Here is a 19,411-nt window from a genome sequence, read left to right as displayed (position 1 = left end):
TTTCTACAGTTTTTGTAAGACATCATAACTACTCTAAAGACACCGAAGATGGAACTATCTTGTTTCGAAATCTAAAGCGAAACAACAAGCAGCACACATACAGTTCCAAATACGAATGCTAATCTCATGTCCTGAAAGTCTTGTTATGACGAGACTCCAGACCGAATGGGCCCAGTACCATAGCAGACGGGCTTGTTGGTGTCCAGAGGTCAATGGTAGTCGGCTCAAGGGCTGTCCTGAGCTTCGCCCCCTTCCTGTGAGCCGCTTATTAATGGTGTCATTGAAGCACCAGCCGCTCGTCTTAGTGATGATAATCATGAATACAGGGTTCTGAGTGCCTCTCTGCGATTGCTCTGTCTTCACTTTCTGTCGTCTCTGAAGGGCGACCGCGTCCTCCATGATGCTATGTTCAGCCATGGTTCACCCATTAGTGCCACATCGTCGAATTGTGGAATCGCTTCTGTTCAGATGTAAAGCGATTTGCCGATTACTTCGACCAGCTTCTTTGAACCCAACGTCACACCCTCTCTCAACTGCTGACATCCGCGTATATTGCTCGCGCGCCTGTTTGAGAGGCACAGTTACTGCCGAAATGAGTGCGCAGAATGAAAATCACGAAGACTTTATGCTCTGATATCGTCATGTCTCCTCTTTACTATCCTTGCCAGATGTATAGCGAAATTGCGCTGCAGCGTCACACATCCATCCATTGGCAGCCAAAGTTTGCAATTTTGCAATTTCCGTTAATACCTTTATGAAGTATCAATTTGCGACCAATTCGTATAACTCCTTCGTATGGTGTCTTCTTTTTTTTGGCTTAGAGTGTATGTGCCATGCAATGATATATCTTTGCAAATACATGTGAATACCGTCTGCAACGTGTTTTGCAAACAAAGTGGTAAGTAAGCAGTAAATTAGAGGATCATGCATGAAGTGGCCGTTTTTCTGCATGAGCATCGAAAATGTAATAAGACAAACTTTCTTTCTTTCATCGTTTTGTGTGCGGCGTTAACGAGAGAAAGCCTTTTAAGGCTTTGAAACTATGAGCAGTGTTGGTTGTAGGTGCATAAGTGCTCACATTAGGAAATACTGTACGAAAATAGTCTACCTACTTGTGGGCAGTGAGCTATGTTCCTTTCTACCCCCACCCCTTTGAGAGGTGGGCGGTTCTTACCCCGCAGTGGTTCCTCCCACACAATCAGAGTGCCGTGTGAACCAAGTTTGGCTGAAATCGATCTAGTGCTTTTGGACGAGATGTTGAACCTCGGCTTTCATAATATGTGTGTATTATGCCACACACGGTATTGATACATAAGAAACTTGGCGCCTCTGTAACCTTTTCATTCGTTAACCTTCAATCTTAGATTCTACGCAAACCCACAGCTTTTCAGATAAATGAGTCTTATACTCGTACCTCTCCATATTGTAAAACAATACTTGTTAAATGGCTTGGTTCAAATGGCTCTGAGCACTATGGGACTTAACACCTATGATCATCAGTCCCCTAGAACTTAGAACTACTTAAACCTAACTAACCTAAGGACAGCACACAGTGACCAGTCATCACGAGGCAGAGAAAATCCCTGACCACGCGGGGAATCGAACCCAGGAACCCGGGCGCGGGAAGCAAGAACGCTAGCGCACGACCACGAGCTGCGGACACTTGTTAAATGTTACAATGATCACGCCTACGGTATGGTGTAACCTCTCCACTACGTATGTTTCTGAATGAAATCCAGCCCAACTTTACCTTCCACACTATACAAGTCTATGTATTACCAAAACTATATATTCACAATCTATTACCTAACTTACACTCGTACGCAAATCTTTGATAAAACAGAACCTAATTTGAGCTGAACTGTAACTGATCTGAATGCAGCTTGTCTTTGTATTAATGTAAAATAGAAGTACAACAAATATCTGGCCTTAATCAAAATTACCACTTAGCTCGCGTCTTGACAACATTGTTGCAGCGTCCTCGAGAGCACAAAAGCAAACAGCAGATAGGCAGCGTCTATGCTAGATTTCTGTTTCTAAATACATATTCAGACTGTAGCATGTTGTGAAGCGTAATGGTAAACAGTGGGATGGGGTGAGTAACTATTCATGTGAAATGGTATTCCAAGACGACTTTAGAATGAAGTATATATTCAAAAGCACAGAGTAAAACTAAGCCTGATCTTCGCACATAACATTGGTCTGAACAATAGAATGCTTAACAGAGCGAACAATGATTTAAAGAGGGTACAGTGTTAACAGAGAATATCTATAAAACTCAAAGAGCTTAATCAGTTAATACGTTGATCCATGAATCAGGGAAATGGGGTGGTGTTTTTCTTAGCTCTGAGCAAGTTAATTAGTTGACATCATTCCTAGCTACGCAATCCTGCAGTCTTACCTCATACTCCTTGTCTTAAAAAATAATGACATTATTCAAAATATATATTCCTTTCACCTTCCAGTGAACACGTCATACTCATCTTTGCTGTCCTTTACCATATTCTTTATCTAACAGATGCAACTACGAGTCAACATGTAACCTCCCCCTTACTAATCGACCTATCCTGCTTGCGATATAAAATATAACCGTGGGTCGCCTGTATACCGAATGGACTTTTTCTAATTGGATAAGGCTATCTTTTGCCGAAGAAGTAATACCGATAAGTAGGGGGACAGTGTACAACCGATCTTTCTGATAAAAAAGTCTACTAAAAATAAAGAAGGAATTTAAACCGAACAGCGCTACAATTTGGAAAAATGAAAGTTATTTCGTGCATTCACTCACGAACAACACTGGACAGAAAAGGGGTAACACTGCTCATGAATCCAAAAGTTACACTAATAAACGAAAAGGAAATAATTACGGTCGCCAGCCCACTGGGGCGATTTACATCCAAAATCCTGTACAAGATGATGGCAAAGAATAAGATTTATTATTAAATACTGACGTGGCAACTGAAGGTTGTCATGTTTTTGACTAATTTTAAGTGAGTATGTAACGATAAAGAAAATTGAGGAGTCACTTTTACAAGTTTGTCATTAAATTTTGAAAAAGGCAGTCAAGTAATGATTTAAAAATATTCACTTAAACTGCACGTTACTATTGAACTTCGTTACGCGAACAATGACTTTCAGAGACATCAACATAACGTCACCAAAGAAATTTAGAGAAAGGCAAGCACTTTTTACTTTGCAGTTACTTAATTTTCAAGTTGGATTTCATGTTATTGTCTGAACAACTGAGCCTTTTTTACTAACTTGACAGAATTAAATACTGGAATATGTATCAAACCAAACAACCATGTGCTCCAAGCTATATGTAAAATAAATAAAACTTCCGCACTCTTAATTTGTGCATTTTATTTAGATTTGGATTTTTTCCAGTGATAGATTCTCAAATTACGGTTAGCATATAAGGAAAAAAGGGAACAAGGACCCTGCTTGATAACAATGTCTGGGAGCAATGAGGACACAATCGCCCTGAATTTAACTGATTATTATTTAAATAAAGTTCATTAATCAAATCACATTCATTTGTGCTGCTGGATTAGCCGTTAATACTTTCTACCAATGAACACTCTTACTTCAGTGCTGTGCGTGTGACGAAACTCGGAGCCGACGACGTTGCTGGAACTGCTGCTGTTGTTGAAGACGGTAGCATCTTGTGCGGCCACGGCTAATTACAGAAACGGGCAATCGTAATTAATACAGCCTCTTCCTCCCGTCCATTGTCCTTCCTCCTGCTACTAGTCATCTTGCCGGCACGCGTACATGATGCCACCGAAATGGTACTCTCTGCTGCGAGAGCGTTAACACCACACTTCCGCACACCACAAGCGCTGGAAACCGTCTCGGCCGGCCGAAGTGGCCGTGCGGTTAAAGGTGCTGCAGTCTGGAACCGCAAGACCTCTACGGTCGCAGGTTCGAATCCTGCCTCGGGCATGGATGTTTGTGATGTCCTTAGGTTAGTTAGGTTTAACTAGTTCTAAGTTCTAGAGGACTAATGACCTCAGCAGTTGAGTCCCATAGTGCTCAGAGCCATTTGAACCATTTTTTTGAAACCGTCTCCCGCTCTCTCCGCGCGCTCTGCGCAAGAACCCCCTACTCAAAGATTTTACAACGCACAAGCACTGCTGTTATCGTTGCTAGTCGATGCAAATAACAGTTCCTTTGGCTTTTTCCCAGAGCTTGTAAGTTTCACAGTAAAACACAGATAAACGTCAACAGACCTAAATGTACACATACAGTGAAGCAATGTCCTTACTTATTAAAAAGAAAGCATTTAAATTACAAATATTTACATACAATTAAAAAAAAATTATATATCGGTAGCAGGTGCCATGCATCGTGCATTTTCGGTGTTACAAACACAGCACTACTGAATACGTTCGTCACCTACTATAACGGTACTTTGCGGGCAGGCGTGTCAATTAGCATCATATTAATTAAAATCGGGGAAGAATTAAAAAGGGGAAAGTTATACGAAACTTTAATAACTGCACAGTATTACTAAGAAGCAATATAATGAAAAGTAATAAAAAGCAAAGTAGCAAAGAACAAGCGGGACAGAGAGATATAGGGACGCGTTTGTTTTTTAATACATATGAAAGAACATGTAACACATTATTGAGCTTTCTACCTTCAGTTATCGCGATCGGGCTAGTCGATGAAAAAGTGGTACGCGACTGCGAAATTCGTTAAGGAGATTATTTAAAGACTCTTCAAGCACGTTTAAAATACATTACGTGTGACGAAGGGACCAGAGACGTTTATTGTCGGGTGGAGTGGAAATGAATCCGACATCATAATTCGAACTTTGTGTTAGCTGGGAAAAATACTCTTGGGAAACTATTATGGTTGTGGAACACACGAAATTTGTGCGCAACGGAAAGCTATAGTTTACGTAATTCTGCATTTTATAAAATGGTGAAATGCGTGTGTGCGGAACATTAATAGAATCTTATCCTTGGATGGTTGCGGGGGTAACTGATACAAACAACGCGCCAGCATAAAAAATAGTTCGCTTATTAACTACCAGATATTAATCATCGGGGACCTAAAATACTAAAAAAGAAGGATAGGATCATCACGTCCAATCCCGATTCATATTTCATATTTAATTAGTGAAAAGAGAAGTGTTAATAAACAAACTACATTTCAATTTTATCCACGATTTTGGCTTCATTACGTAGTCTTGACTACATGATAAACAATATCTGTGGAAGTTGTATGCAACGTATCGTCATAATATTTAGCCAACCAATATTGCGGGACAGCAAAAAATGTAAATCCATGAAATTGTTCTTACAGCAGATGTATAATGTGTGAGTGCGACGAACTGCTGGGTGATCAAACAGTCAGTATAAATTTGATAACTTAATAAACCACGGAATAATGTCGATAGAGAGGTAAAAATTGACACACATGTTTAGAATGACATGGGGTTTTATTAGAAACAAAAAAAGTTGACAAAATGTCCGAAAAATGGCGCTGTACAGCAAAACGTCAATGACTGCGCATGACAATCGTGTATAAAAGGAGCTATAATAAGAGAGAGAATCAGAAGATGCGCCAGCAGTCGCAGCATGTTGACGTTACCTAAAAAGGCACTTTTAGTGAAGCTGTATTATCAGAATGGGGAATGTGCTAGTACAGCGCGTGCTCAGCCACCACTTTCGTCATGCTTGGCCTCCCAGGTCCCCAGACCTCAGTCCGTGGGATTATTGGCTTTGGGGTTACCTGAAGTCGCAAGTGTATCGTGATGGACCGACATCTCTAGGGATGCTGAACGACAACATCCGACGCCAGTGCCTCACCATAACTCCGGACATGCTTTACAGTGCTGTTTACAATATTATTCCTCAACTACAGCTGTTGTTGAGGAATGATGGTGGACATATTGAGCATTCCTGTAAAGAACATCATCTTTGTTTTGTCTTACTTTGTTATGCTAATTATTGCTATTCTGATCAGATGAAGCGCCATCTGTCGGACATTTTTTGAACTTTTGTATTGTTTTTTTTTTTGGTTGTAATAAAACCCCGTGTCATTCGAAGCATGTATGTCAATTTGTACCTCTCCATCTACATTATTCCGTGATTTATTCAGTTTTCAAATTTATACTGACTTTTTGATCACCCGGTATATTGAGAAACTAGACATCCATTACGTATTTGCATGTTTATCTGCGAAAATGGTCCTTGTCGGTACATCAGCATAGAGTTCGAATAGAATCGCTGAAACATTTCAAACCATGCAGATTAATCGAACATCTAAATACGCATAATGCTGGTATCACCAGGATGTGTTCTTTCTCCTCACCCCCGTGGCAGTAACTGAATTAAGAGTCAGCCGGGAAATACATTTAAATCAACTGACGACCATTGAGTTAGCGTCAAGAATTTTCAAATTTCCACTGCCAAGTGTGAAGGCGAGTGACACCACGAGTGTTAGCGTCGATCGAGGGGTGTCGTCGTGATCGTATTGAATGACATTGAGCGGTTACACTACCACACCTCAACTAAGAATGTATCAGAATGCGCAGATAGAAAGACTCTGCCACGCCAACACCAAAGATTGTTTACCAGTAACGTAACAGGAAACGTTAGCGACAGCCCCGGACATTTGCACAAGCCCTGCCCATTTACCCCCCTCCACACCAACCAAGAGCGCATCAATATGATCTTTGGTACCTCGTCACTGTCGTGTTTTTGTTCGTCGTTTTTTGTTTTACCGCGGTTGTTCATACTAGAAGTGTTGTGCTGTTAGTACTTCTTAGCAGTTTGTGTCATACTATGAAAATGAAACATAGATATATGCACTCTCAATAAAGTTATCCTACACAAGGTACCTAATCTTGACTGTTGTGGCCAACTGCTGCCAAAACTGATATCTAACCGAGATTAAAGTATCTTAAGATGTGTTGGAATGACACTGACGAAATTATGTACGTATGTTTAACAATAGGCAGCTCTAAAGCTCTCAAACAATGAAGAAGAACTCAAAGTAATCTCGTGTCTGCTATAAGCAAGCAGTCATAAGAGTTCACAAATAAAAATTCACCCATTACACAGGCAAATATTAATGAAGAATGTCACTGTATAAATATCTGACTGCTTGCTTTGCGCATTTCTACATTATCCCACTCTTATATTCTTTAGTGTTAATGAGGTAATCAGAAACAAACCAAGACATCGACTTTGCCTTGTTTATGCACAACATTGACTTTAGACAATCGAGATAATGGACAGCATCCTTGGCGATACTACCAATTAATATTTCCCTACAGAATTTCTTACACTACGCGAGGTGACGGAAATTTGCGCTCACTGCAGTTAAAAAATATCAGATTTTTTGGTATAGTGCAGATGAAAGCTCATGAAATAAAAAAGACAGTGTGGATACCATTTTTATTTTTCTTTCTTATTGATGATTTTCCAACTCGCATATTCAATGAACATATTTCTAATTCTCTTCACAATGGTACCGGAAAAACTGTATTTCGTACTAACTACTGATTTTCTCCCTTGTTGTGACTGGCATATCTGTGATACGTACAACTTTGATGTTGGAACATGCGGCAGACCATGGGCGGAGCTTAGAACATGGATTGGTGTGGAGGGGGGTGATTGGGCGGGACTTGTGCACCGTCCGGGGCTGTCGCTAACGTTACGTTAACGTAACTCGTTCTCTCTCTGACGTGCGCATCGATGACATTCAAAAACCAAATGAAGTCACCACCTTACAATGGCGGTAACATTGATCCTCGGCAGTGCATAACCGTTTGACGAAATGCAGCCGTTCACCACGTAACTTGATCGTAGGGTTCAGATGCAGGCGAGGCATGACCCAGAAGGCCAGACTTTTCCGTACGCAGCATTGCCTGCCGGAGTATCCGCTGACGTGCTTCGACAGCCGTCGTGTCGGCAGAGCCGCGGCGCGCCCTCGGCCGTTGCGCGCACGTCAGCGCTGCGTGACGTGACGGCGCCATGGCGGCTGGAACTGCAGCCGCAGCCATCACTCTTGATGTGAAGTCCGAGCCGGCCGCTCCAGCGCGACCCGTCGCCGGCTTATGATGAAATATGACGTCCAGCGGCAGCACGGGGGCGCGGGTCGCCGCATGCATACTGATGGAGCCCATTACCCCCTTAGCGCGGGCCGTGCCAAACTGAATACGAGCCTAGTTGCTCTCTGGCGGTCCTTATCTCGACACTTTTCGCCGTCACGGCCTGCTGTTGACCGGCGGACACGGCGGTGACGCGCGTCGTTCACCTATACGTTGAAAAGTGCTCAAAAATAGGCGCGGCTCATCATTTCGGCTAAGGAGACACAGGGCTAACAGATTCTAGTCCGTGACGCGTAACAGTGAAACTCAAAACTGAGAACAGGGTCAGACATCAGCGTGAAAGCCTTTACTCGATTCTTAGAAGTATTGTGGAGAGCCGTTCGTCTCAAAGTATAATTAAACAGGACTTTTTAAATTGCTATGAATATTGTACGTAGACTATTTAGGTTTTTATGTTGGTAACTCTGAACTGTAACTGATCTGAATGCAGCTTGTCTTTGTATTAATGTAAAATAAAAGTACAACAAATATCTGGACCAACAGTGCCTTGATGAATTTGTGGATAGTATGCCACGTATATATATATATAGGGTGTTACAAAAAGGTACGACCAAACTTTCAGGAAACATTGCTCACACACAAAGAAAGAAAATATGTTATGTGGACATGTGTCCGGAAACGCTTACTTTCCATGTTAGAGCTCATTTTATTACTTCTCTTCAAACCACATTAATCATGGAATGGAAACACACATTAACAGAACGTATAGAACGTACCAGCGTGACTTCAATCACTTTGTTACAGGAAATGTTCAAAATGTCCTCCGTTAGCGAGGATACATGCATCCACCCTCCGTCGCATAGAATCCCTGATGCGCTGATGCAGCTCTGGAGAATGGCGTATTGTGTCACAGCCGTCCACAATACGAGCACGAAGAGTCTCTACATTTGGTACCGGGGTTGCGTAGACAAGAGCTTTCAAATGCCCCCATAAATGAAAGTCAAGAGGGTTGAGGTCAGGAGAGCGTGGAGGCCATGGAATTGGTCCGCCTCTACCAATCCATCAGTCACCGAATCTGATGTTGAGAAGCGTACGAACACTTCGACTGAAATGTGCAGGAGCTCCATCGTGCATGAACCACATGTTGTGTCGTACTTGTAAAGGCACATGTTCTAGCAGCACAGGTAGAGTATCCCGTATAAAATCATGATAACGTGCTCCATTGAGCGTAGGTGGAAGAACATGGGGCCTAATCAAGACATCACCAACAATGCCTGCCCAAACGTTCACAGAAAATCTGTGTTGATGGCGTGATTGGACAATTGCGTGCGGATTCTCGTCAGTCCACACATGTGGCAGTGAGTCGAGGAAGTACAGTACATACTGTCGAAACTAAAATTAGCTCTAACATGGAAATCAAGCGTTTCCGGACACATGTCCACATAACATCTTTTCTTTATTTGTGTGTGAGGAATGTTTCCGAAAAGTTTGGCCGTACCTTTTTGTAATTGAACACTATTAAGGTAAATACATTGTTTGTTCTCCATCAAAATCTTTCATTTGTTAACTATGCCTATCAGTAGTTAGTGCGTTCAGTAGATTGAATCTTTTATTTAGCTGGCGGTAGTGGTGCTCGCTGTATTGCAGTAGTTCGAGTAATGAAGATTTTTGTGGGGTAAGTGATTCATGAAAGGTATAGGTTATTGTTAGTCAGGGCCATTCTTTTGTAGGGATTATTGAAAGTCAGATTGCGTTGGGCTAAAAACATTGTGTGTCAGTTTAGTGTTGATCAGAATAAGTAAAGAGAGTAATGTCTGAGTAGGTTCAGTTTTGCTCAGCTGTTTGAAAATCAGATAACGTAGAGGTTTATCAGCACAGTAATTCATTAATTTTCCTAAGGGGACGTTTCAATATGTCTCATCAGTCTGAATGCACAGTTCATAGCTTAGTGTGTTTCTAAACAAATAGTCCTTGGAGAGCTATCTACATGCAGGCTCCACAAGCCACCTCACCGAGCGAGGTGGCGCGGTGTTCAGTACACCGAACTCGCATTCGGGAAGACGACGGTTGAAACCCGCGTCCGGCCGTCCTGATTTAGGTTTTACGCGATTTCCCTAAATCACTTCAGGCAAATGCCGAGATGGTTCCGTTGAAAGGTCACGGCCGACTTCCTTCCCCATCTTTCCCTAATCCGATGGGACCCCGTCGACCTCGCTTTTTGGTTCCCTCCCCCCCCCCCCCCCCAAATCAACAAACGAACCACAAGCCATCGCGTGACGCATGGCGGAGGGTACCTTGTACCGCAGCTAGTCATTTTCTTCCCTCTTTCACTCGGCCGGCCGAAGTGGCCGTGCGGTTAAAGGCGCTGCAGTCTGGAACCGCAAGGCCGCTACGGTCGCAGGTTCGAATCCTTCCTCGGTCATGGATGTTTGTGATGTCCTTAGGTTAGTTAGGTTTAACTAGTTCTAAGTTCTAGGGGACTAATGACCTCAGCAGTTGAGTCCCATAGTGCTCAGAGCCATTTGAACCACCTCTTTCACTCGCAAATGGAGCAAGGGACAAATGACTGTCTATGTGCCCCTGTACGAACCGTGATTTCTCTTGTCTTATCTTCGTAGTGCTTACGCCAAATGAGTGTCGGGAGCAGTAAAATAGTTCTGCAGTAAGCTTCCAGCACAGGTCACTCTACATTTTCTCATCAATGTTTCGCAAAAAGAGCTTTGTCTTACCTCTGTAGCGCTGCTACCCTTTGGACGCTAAAATGAAAAATATAAATGTAGACCTCACACCTCAATACAAGTCCCAAGCCCAAGATCCAAATTTCATAAAAAGAAAAACAGAGTCCCTGTGTACTAACATTGCATGACTAGCAGCAAGTAGACCGAAAAGAAAGTAATATATAAAGAAATAGCAAAGTAACTTAATGTTTTGAAAAAGAATAAAAAAGAAATACAAAACGTTAGTTCCAAGATAAATATAATAGTACATCGCAAAGTAGTAGACTTGTAGATCACGGGGTATAACAAATGACCTAAAAGAATACTCCTTGTGAGTACTCTTTGAGGACACTGCGAAATACAGAAGCTAAAGTTGTGCATTGTGTGTGCTTCTGGCGCTCGCCTTGTCGTTTCGTAACTGAACTTGTGCGCTCGTACGTAATATTGGTGGGTGGCACGAGATTGTTTGTTGCCTTTTGAAGATTTGCGATCTGCTAGAAATGATTAAAAACCGAAAGAGGTAAATCACAAATCTTGAAAATATCTTTGAAGTAATTCAAGCTAGGAAAATAACCTAATATATTGTCTTAATTTGATTATTATCAACGAAAGACTGAACTTGGACGCAATGCGATAGACAGCTAATAGTTCAAATGATAGGAAGAGATGAATAGTGTAAACTGTGAGGAATATACCTGAGCTGCGTTAAAGTGAATAGCGTAATCTGGATGTTGCTGTAAACTCTTTGGCTGAGTTTACGTAACTAATTCCACCCATATCAAAGAAAGGTTACTTCTTTAAGACAATGATAGGATGTGCTTAGACTAGAATAAACCAACATAAAGTGAATATACAGTGTTTGACATTTCTTTCAACCCATTTAATATTGCGTGCTCATGAAACATTTATCTGTGCGACAACATAGATTATCAACTGAGCGCAGCATTCATAAATATTCTTTGGCGCTCTAGAGAGTTATCGTACTGATTCAGATTTTTAGCCCACACGAATTGTAAACTTTCATAGATAAATTCTGGATGTAGACTGACTGTAATAATGATTAGGGCAATAATTTCAGTTTGTATGCATTTACGTGTAGCTAGGCTCGTACACGTCAGGCAGCAAATATTCATCTGAGTAAGCCGGTACAGCTAACACGCACTCGGCGCAATACAGGGCTATTACAAATGATTGAAGCGATTTCATAAATTCACTGTAGCTCCATTCATTGACATATGGTCACGACACACTACAGATACGTAGAAAAACGCATAAAGTTTTGTTCGGCTGAAGCTGCACTTCAGGTTTCTGCCGCCAGAGCGCTCGAGAGCGCAGTGAGACAAAATGGCGACAGGAGCCGAGAAAGTGTATGTCGTGCTTGAAATGCACTCCCATCAGTCAGTCATAACAGTGCAACGACACTTCAGGACGAAGTTCAACAAAGATCCACCAACTGCTAACTCCATTCGGCGATGGTATGCGCAGTTTAAAGCTTCTGGATGCCTCTGTAAGGGGAAATCAACGGGTCGGCCTGCAGTGAGCGAAGAAACGGTTGAACGCGTGCGGGCAAGTTTCACGCGTAGCCCGCGGAAGTCGACGAATAAAGCAAGCAGGGAGCTAAACGTACCACAGCCGACGGTTTGGAAAATCTTACGGAAAAGGCTAAAGCAGAAGCCTTACCGTTTGCAATTGCTAGAAGCCCTGACACCCGATGACAAAGTCAAACGCTTTGAATTTTCGGCGCGGTTGCAACAGCTCATGGAAGAGGATGCGTTCAGTGCGAAACTTGTTTTCAGTGATGAAGCAACATTTTTTTCTTAATGGTGAAGTGAACAGACACCATGTGCGAATCTGGACGGTAGAGAATCCTCACGCATTCGTGCAGCAAATTCGCAATTCACCAAAAGTTAACTGTTTTGTGCAATCTCACGGTTTAAAGTTTACGGCCCCTTTTTCTTCTGCGAAAAAAACGTTACAGGACACGTGTATCTGGACATGCTGGAAAATTGGCTCATGCTACAACTGGAGACCGACAGCGCCGACTTCATCTTTCAACAAGATGGTGCTCCACCGCACTTCCATCATGATGTTCGGCATTGGCTCATGCTACAACTGGAGACCGACAGCGCCGACTTCATCTTTCAACAAGATGGTGCTCCACCGCACTTCCATCATGATGTTCGGCATTTCTTAAACAGGAGATTGGAAAACCGATGGATCGGTCGTGGTGGAGATCATGATCAGCAACTCATGTCATGGCCTCCACGCTCTCCCGACTTAACCCCATGCGATTTCTTTCTGTGGGGTTCTGTGAAAGATTCAGTGTTTAAACCTTCTCTACCAAGAAACGTGCCAGAACTACGAGCTCGCATCAACGATGCTTTCGAACTCATTGATGGGGACATGCTGCGCCGAGTGTGGGAGGAACTTGATTATCGGCTTGATGTCTGCCGAATCACTAAAGGGGCACATATCGAACATTTGTGAATGCCGAAAAAAAACTTTTTGAGCTTTTGTATGTGTGTGCAAAGCATTGTGAAAATATCTCAAATAATAAAGTTATTGTAGAGCTGTGAAATCGCTTCAATCATTTGTAATAACCCTGTACAGTGCAGCAAGACTATTATTTTTTTTCTGACTTTCCTCGCAAACATTATACCGCAAGCTAGCCAGAGCCTGAGCTTCATTCATTAACAAACAATCAATATAAAAAGGGGAAGTTATACCTCCTGGGATTTCCATTTAAGCTAGCGAAGCATCTCCGTAATATCTGCGAGCTGATCGAACCTACTGCTAGCAAGTGTACCAGCCCGCCTCTGAATTGCTTCGATGTCTTCCTGTAATCCGACCCATACACACGACCAGCACTCACTAGTGTGTTGCAGTAGTGTTCCATACGCGGTCTCCTTTATAGATGAGTTACACTGTCCGAAAATTCTCTCAAGAAATCGAAGTCGACCACGCAACTTCCCTACTACCGCATTTCCGTGCTCGTTTCATTTCATGTTGCATTGCTCTGTTACTCCTCGATATTTAATCGACGTGACTGTGTGAAGCAGCACACTACGAATGCTGTATTCGAGCGTTACACCATCTTGCTTTTTTCCGTAGTCATCTAAATTAACTCACATTTTTCTGCATTAAAATCAACGTACCATTCGTCACACCAACTAGAAATTCAGTTCAAACCATCTTGTATCCTCCTGCAGTCACTTAATGACCACACCTTGCCCTACACCACAGTGTCATGATCGAAAAATAGCAAACTGCTAATCACCTGTCCTGCCGATGATTTATGTTTGTAGGGAACAGAAGCGGTTCCATCACACTTCACTGGAACACTCCTGACCACAACCTTCTCTCTGATCAACGGTCACCATCGAATAGAAAGCACTGAAGGAACGTCATATTTTTTTTTGAGTACGAGTTTTTTGCTGAACTATTTATTTAATTAATTGTAGTAATACGAGTTACACGAAGAGCTCGTTTCGGCGATTTGTCTTTGTCAAGTTTATCTGTGGAGAAGGTATAACAGGTGTAATATTGATCCTTACATGTATGTCAGTCAACACTGGCACCTTATCTTTAAATCTGAGCTGGTGTGATGGGGCCCTTACGGCATCTTGGACCGTAAATGTCGGTTGTCTCTTTGTTATGATACACTCAAGTTATTTACATGTTTACTTTTTATTTGCTTTATCCCTCAAAGTTATTTTTTAACAGATTTTCTGACAGCTTCCCCTCCAGACATGCTACACTTTTACAATGTGTAATGATGCAAGGGAGACCTACCTGTAGATTCATACTTCCTCTCGGCAACTGCGCCACCGATCCTTTAGCTAAAAATGTTCGTAGTAGGATTGTATCTCTTAATAAATAACAAGAGAATTTCCATAGTTATTTCCAAATATTCACACGAAATCACTTCGCATATTTATTTACGGAGTTAGATTCCTATCACTAAAGACCACATGCAGTTCTAGGCGCTGCAGTCCGGAACCGCGGGACTGCTACGGTCGCAGGTTCGAATCCTTCCTCGGGCATGGATGTGTGTGATGTCCTTAGGTTAGTTAGGTTTAAGTAGTTCTAAGTTCTAGGGGACTGATGACCTAAGATGTTAAGTCCCATAGTGCTCAAAGCCCTTTGAACCCTCATTACAGACCAATACTGTTTATGCAGGTGTCTTTGTAGTCACTGTTGATGGATAGCTTTAAATTATATTCCACCAAAAGGATGAGAATCATAAATTTATTGCCACATAAAGTAATGTTTCCCGTATCAGATCAACAAATTGTCTGCAAGGCACACAAAATGATGATAATAGTTCGTTAAGGTACAGTGGCATGTTTACGAATGTTACCTGTTAACTCCGTCACTTTACCTACACGTCTGTGAAACAGCGAAAGGAATTGTTATTTTGTTAATACGCATTTTCATAGAAGCCACAAATTTTACAATATTGTACATGTCTGTGAAGGAGTTTTTAGGATGTATAAGCATCAGTTACATACGAAGTAGAATTTATAACTTTACGTACACGGCTGTGAAATAGACAAAGGGAATCACTATTTCTTTACTGTGCATATCATAGTAAGCAGTGAACTCATAGCCCTGGGTTCGGTGCGGGGCGGCGGTGGGGTGAGCGGGCTGCTGTAGCCTGTTGTGGTGTTGTGTACCACTGAGGGCTACGGCGGGGACGAAGCCTCTCCGTCGTTTCTAGGTCCCCAGTTAATACATACGTACAAGCAGTGAACTTAAAATAATATACACGTCTGTGAATGAGACTCTTTCTTTTTTAACTTTACATGGACTGCTGTGAAGCAGCGTATTTCGCTAATATGTGTAATTGCAGAAAGCACAAAGTTTAAAATAGTGTAAACGTCTGTGAAGCAGAGGGGCTTACCAAGCAGCTTTATGAGCAACGAAATCCCAGGCTAGCGAAGCGCTCCAAGCATACAAATTAGGCAAAGCTAGTAACGGCTCGTTTTCGTCCGGCCTCCCGACAGTTGCTCGACAAATTATAAAACATACACAGAGAATCAAAATTAAATATACACAACAGGTTGCGGACTAACATCCCAACAATGTTCGGGCTAAAGCGCAGTTCCTCTTCGTCGAAATGTCTTGGCTCAAACTCCTCTAGGGGTTGAACCGCACGTGTCGCATTACACGCCCTAAATTAGACCCTTGTGACCCTTTAGTTAAATTGTCTGGCTGATGGGAAGTTTGTGAAATACAAAGTTAATATACCATATAATAACAGTAAGAATAATATCGGGAGCTAAATTAACGACCCATAAATGATGTAGGCCACACAGTTGCGATTTGGTTAGACTAATGTTTATTCAGAAAGCAAACTAATAGCGAAAGTGGTAGTATTTAGAGTTACTGTTACACTCGAGAGCATATCCATTTGACACAGTTCGATCATTCACAATCTCATCGTGAAATACAAGTTATCTACGCGGAAAGTTACGAGTTCACACCAGGCGCGCGGCTGCTCGCCGCGATACCACACAACGCGAAATGTTCTAAGTCGTTTCACTTCCTAGCTGCCTAAAGACCGACCGTCCGCTTTCGCATCTCAATCCGAACTGTACCCTTTCGTGTCTCCAGCCGAACTGTCCGCTTTCGCGTCCCCACCAGCACTGTCTCTCTGCCCGTCCCCGGCCGCTTTTCCTGGACGGGGAACGTCTTCGCTCAGCTGACTAGTGCAGTTCCCTTTCCTGAAGCCGTCCATCTGATTGGCTACGGCAAATTCTAAATTATTTTACATTTTAACATAGTAATCAAAACTTGACCACTTTCATTTTCTAAATAAAGTAACAATAATACCCATTACATAATAAACGTTAAATTCTTTCACACAAAACCAATACAATTTCCTTCTTAACTTTGAATGTCACGGCCAGTAGTCTTACACCAATGTGCTTTCTTTTAAATAAATAAAGAACAAAAGTAACTATTATGCACTAAACTTTACAACAAATATTCTGTCAGCTAATGGTTCAATAAGGTGCATGCTGTCATCATTCATTGTGTTTTGTGTGGAGGAAATGATGATCTGATGCTTAGCTGAAAATGCTGACAATTTGAATTTACTATATCTTTTAAAGAAATGAAGTTACAAAGTTGATATTTACAACATTTGTCATTTTAATGATGCGCTTGTGTATGAAATGCCGACCGTTAAGATCGACCAAAGAGTTCAGATTTTAGCATCCAGGTCTTTGTTACAAAAGTTGTTAATTTCACTTTAACAGTAAATCCTACACTATTATACATATGATCAATATTCAAGTTTTATAGGGATCACCATGAAAACCTATGAAGGATGGTACATTAAAATTACTGTGTCTTCGTTCCCTGATTTACTACAGAATTAAATAGTTTCCATAAATCTTTCCCTTTATGGCAGATCTTACGTCCGCCGTACTTAACACTGCTACGACTCATTGGCCACAAACGGTTTCCCTCTGACGTAGGTTCTCGCACACTACAGCGCTTAGGCCCCAATAGACAATAGACGCCTGTGAATTTCCTCATCTCGTGGTGAATCTGCGCACTTTGTGGCACGCGGTCCTCGACGACAGGGTTCGTTTCCCAATTCCTGTAGGCTTACTCTTTCGGCCATATATTTAAATGAGAGAGCATTGCTCGTTAACTCATAAGGTTAATGACGGTCAGTGCCTGGGCCCTCAATCACGACAGAAACATGAAGACACACGAGAGTCCATTTGCTAGTATCAGATAATAAAATAAATATAAAAAGACAGCAGACACTGAAACTTTAATTTAGGAGCACATAAGCTTCCTGAAACTGATACTCTTTTAATATTACATGATTATTTGTTTTAGACAGATTCTTGTCGCCATGATGCTGAACCACACAAAGGCATCGGCCAATAGCCCAATCAACGAAGAACCAAAAAAGGGAGAATAGAGCAAAAATTATTGTAGTCACAAATTTTTGTACAGTGGTAGGGAGAAGTTTCATGAATTCCATACCAAAAATCCACATTCGTGAGGTGTGAGCGTTGGGGTGGGGGACGTTTAGAGATCACCATTTTAAAGTTTTTCTTGAATAACTCGAAAACTGCGGTTCCTAACGAAAATGTTTCTCAGTACAAAATTAAACTACATTAAATTTCCTACAAACAAGATCCTATTCACGTTTTTTCAAGAGCTATTGGTTTCTGCGTTGCAGAGGATGAAAAAAATCACAAAATATTAAAAACAGCATTTTTGTATAAAGTTAATGGTTATTGTTAAATGTAGGTTAAGACCAAATATTAAATGATTGTATCACATCTGAGTACAGTAGGGTCTTATAGAGAGATAAATTGTTGGGATGTCACTGGTGGCAGCGAGAGGGAGCAGTAGTGGAGGGTGGAAGTGAGAGCGAAGACAGGCCGCTAGAATAAGATTACTTACTTCCCTCGTTTGTTCGTCTGCAAAACGAAGAGCGAGCAAGTGTCCTCTCTCTCTCTACACGAATATTTTGCAGGAAATAACTACACTTTTTTTCGTAATCATACCGACCTTTCCGCAGCACGCGTTGCAAATCACTGGTGACGCACTGCGCACGCACCTCTCTCGTAAGTCGTTGTGCTCATTGCTGAACGTCGTGACCCCACGAAGCAAGGGTCTCCATCCCAGACGGTTGCCAGCTTCTCTTAGGCGCACCTAGAGAGTGTTTATTTTCCAAAAAATGCGTTGTTCGCAGACACGTCTGGGAAGTGTTCATTTTCCACTAAACGGTATATAGATTTTAGGTACTAATAAAACTACGTAAATCTCCACACAGCCAACGGCCTTGCCGCATTGGAAACACCGGTTCCCGTCAGACCACCGAAGTTAAGCCCTGTCGGCTGGGCTAGCACTTGCATCGGTGACCAGCTATTGTGAGGCAAACTGAGGGCCTATTTGATTGAGAGGTGGCGGCTCCGGTGTCTTAAAGTGACATACGGCCGGGAGAGCGGTGTGTTGACACCATTCCCCTCCACATCCGCAACTAGTGACGCCTGTGGACTAGTAATGACACGGCGGCCGGTCGGTGCCGTTGGGCCTTCATGGCCTGTTCGAGAGGAGTTTAGTTGAGTTACACCGCCTTGCACTGCTAATTGGAAAATTAATTGTTGGTCATCCTGTACGACTGTCGTAGCTTTCTTCAATGGCGAAGATCAGTTCCCCCCCACAGAGAGTATTTCTCGTTCTTCAGTTTACAGAGAGAATAATCGACCATAGCCTTCACAGCATTTCCTGTCTAGTTCTTTTATGTGATTAGGAAAAATAAGTTCAGTATGACCATATGTAAATAATGGAGTGACTTCCAGTTCGTCGAGTTTTTACAAAAAAAAAATGAAAAAAATATGTGTGAAATCGTATCGCATTTAACTGCTAAATTATCCTAAGGACAAACACACACACCCATGCCAGAAGGAGGACTAGAACCTCCGCCGGGACCAGCCGCACAGTCCATGAGTGCAGCGCCTTAGACCGCTCGGAGTTTTTACATTAAATATGTTCCTATAAATAATAATGGGTGCGAAGTGTTTAATCTGTGAGTGTGATCTTGTCAATTACCTGTGAAACGTTGTGGGAAAGGAGTACATGTATTGGTCAA

The sequence above is a fragment of the Schistocerca piceifrons genome, chromosome 6, assembly GCF_021461385.2.
Source record: "Schistocerca piceifrons isolate TAMUIC-IGC-003096 chromosome 6, iqSchPice1.1, whole genome shotgun sequence".
Taxonomy (NCBI): Eukaryota; Metazoa; Arthropoda; class Insecta; order Orthoptera; family Acrididae; genus Schistocerca; species Schistocerca piceifrons.
The sequence above is the reverse complement of the archived record's forward strand: the minus strand, read 5'-3'. Positions refer to the sequence as shown.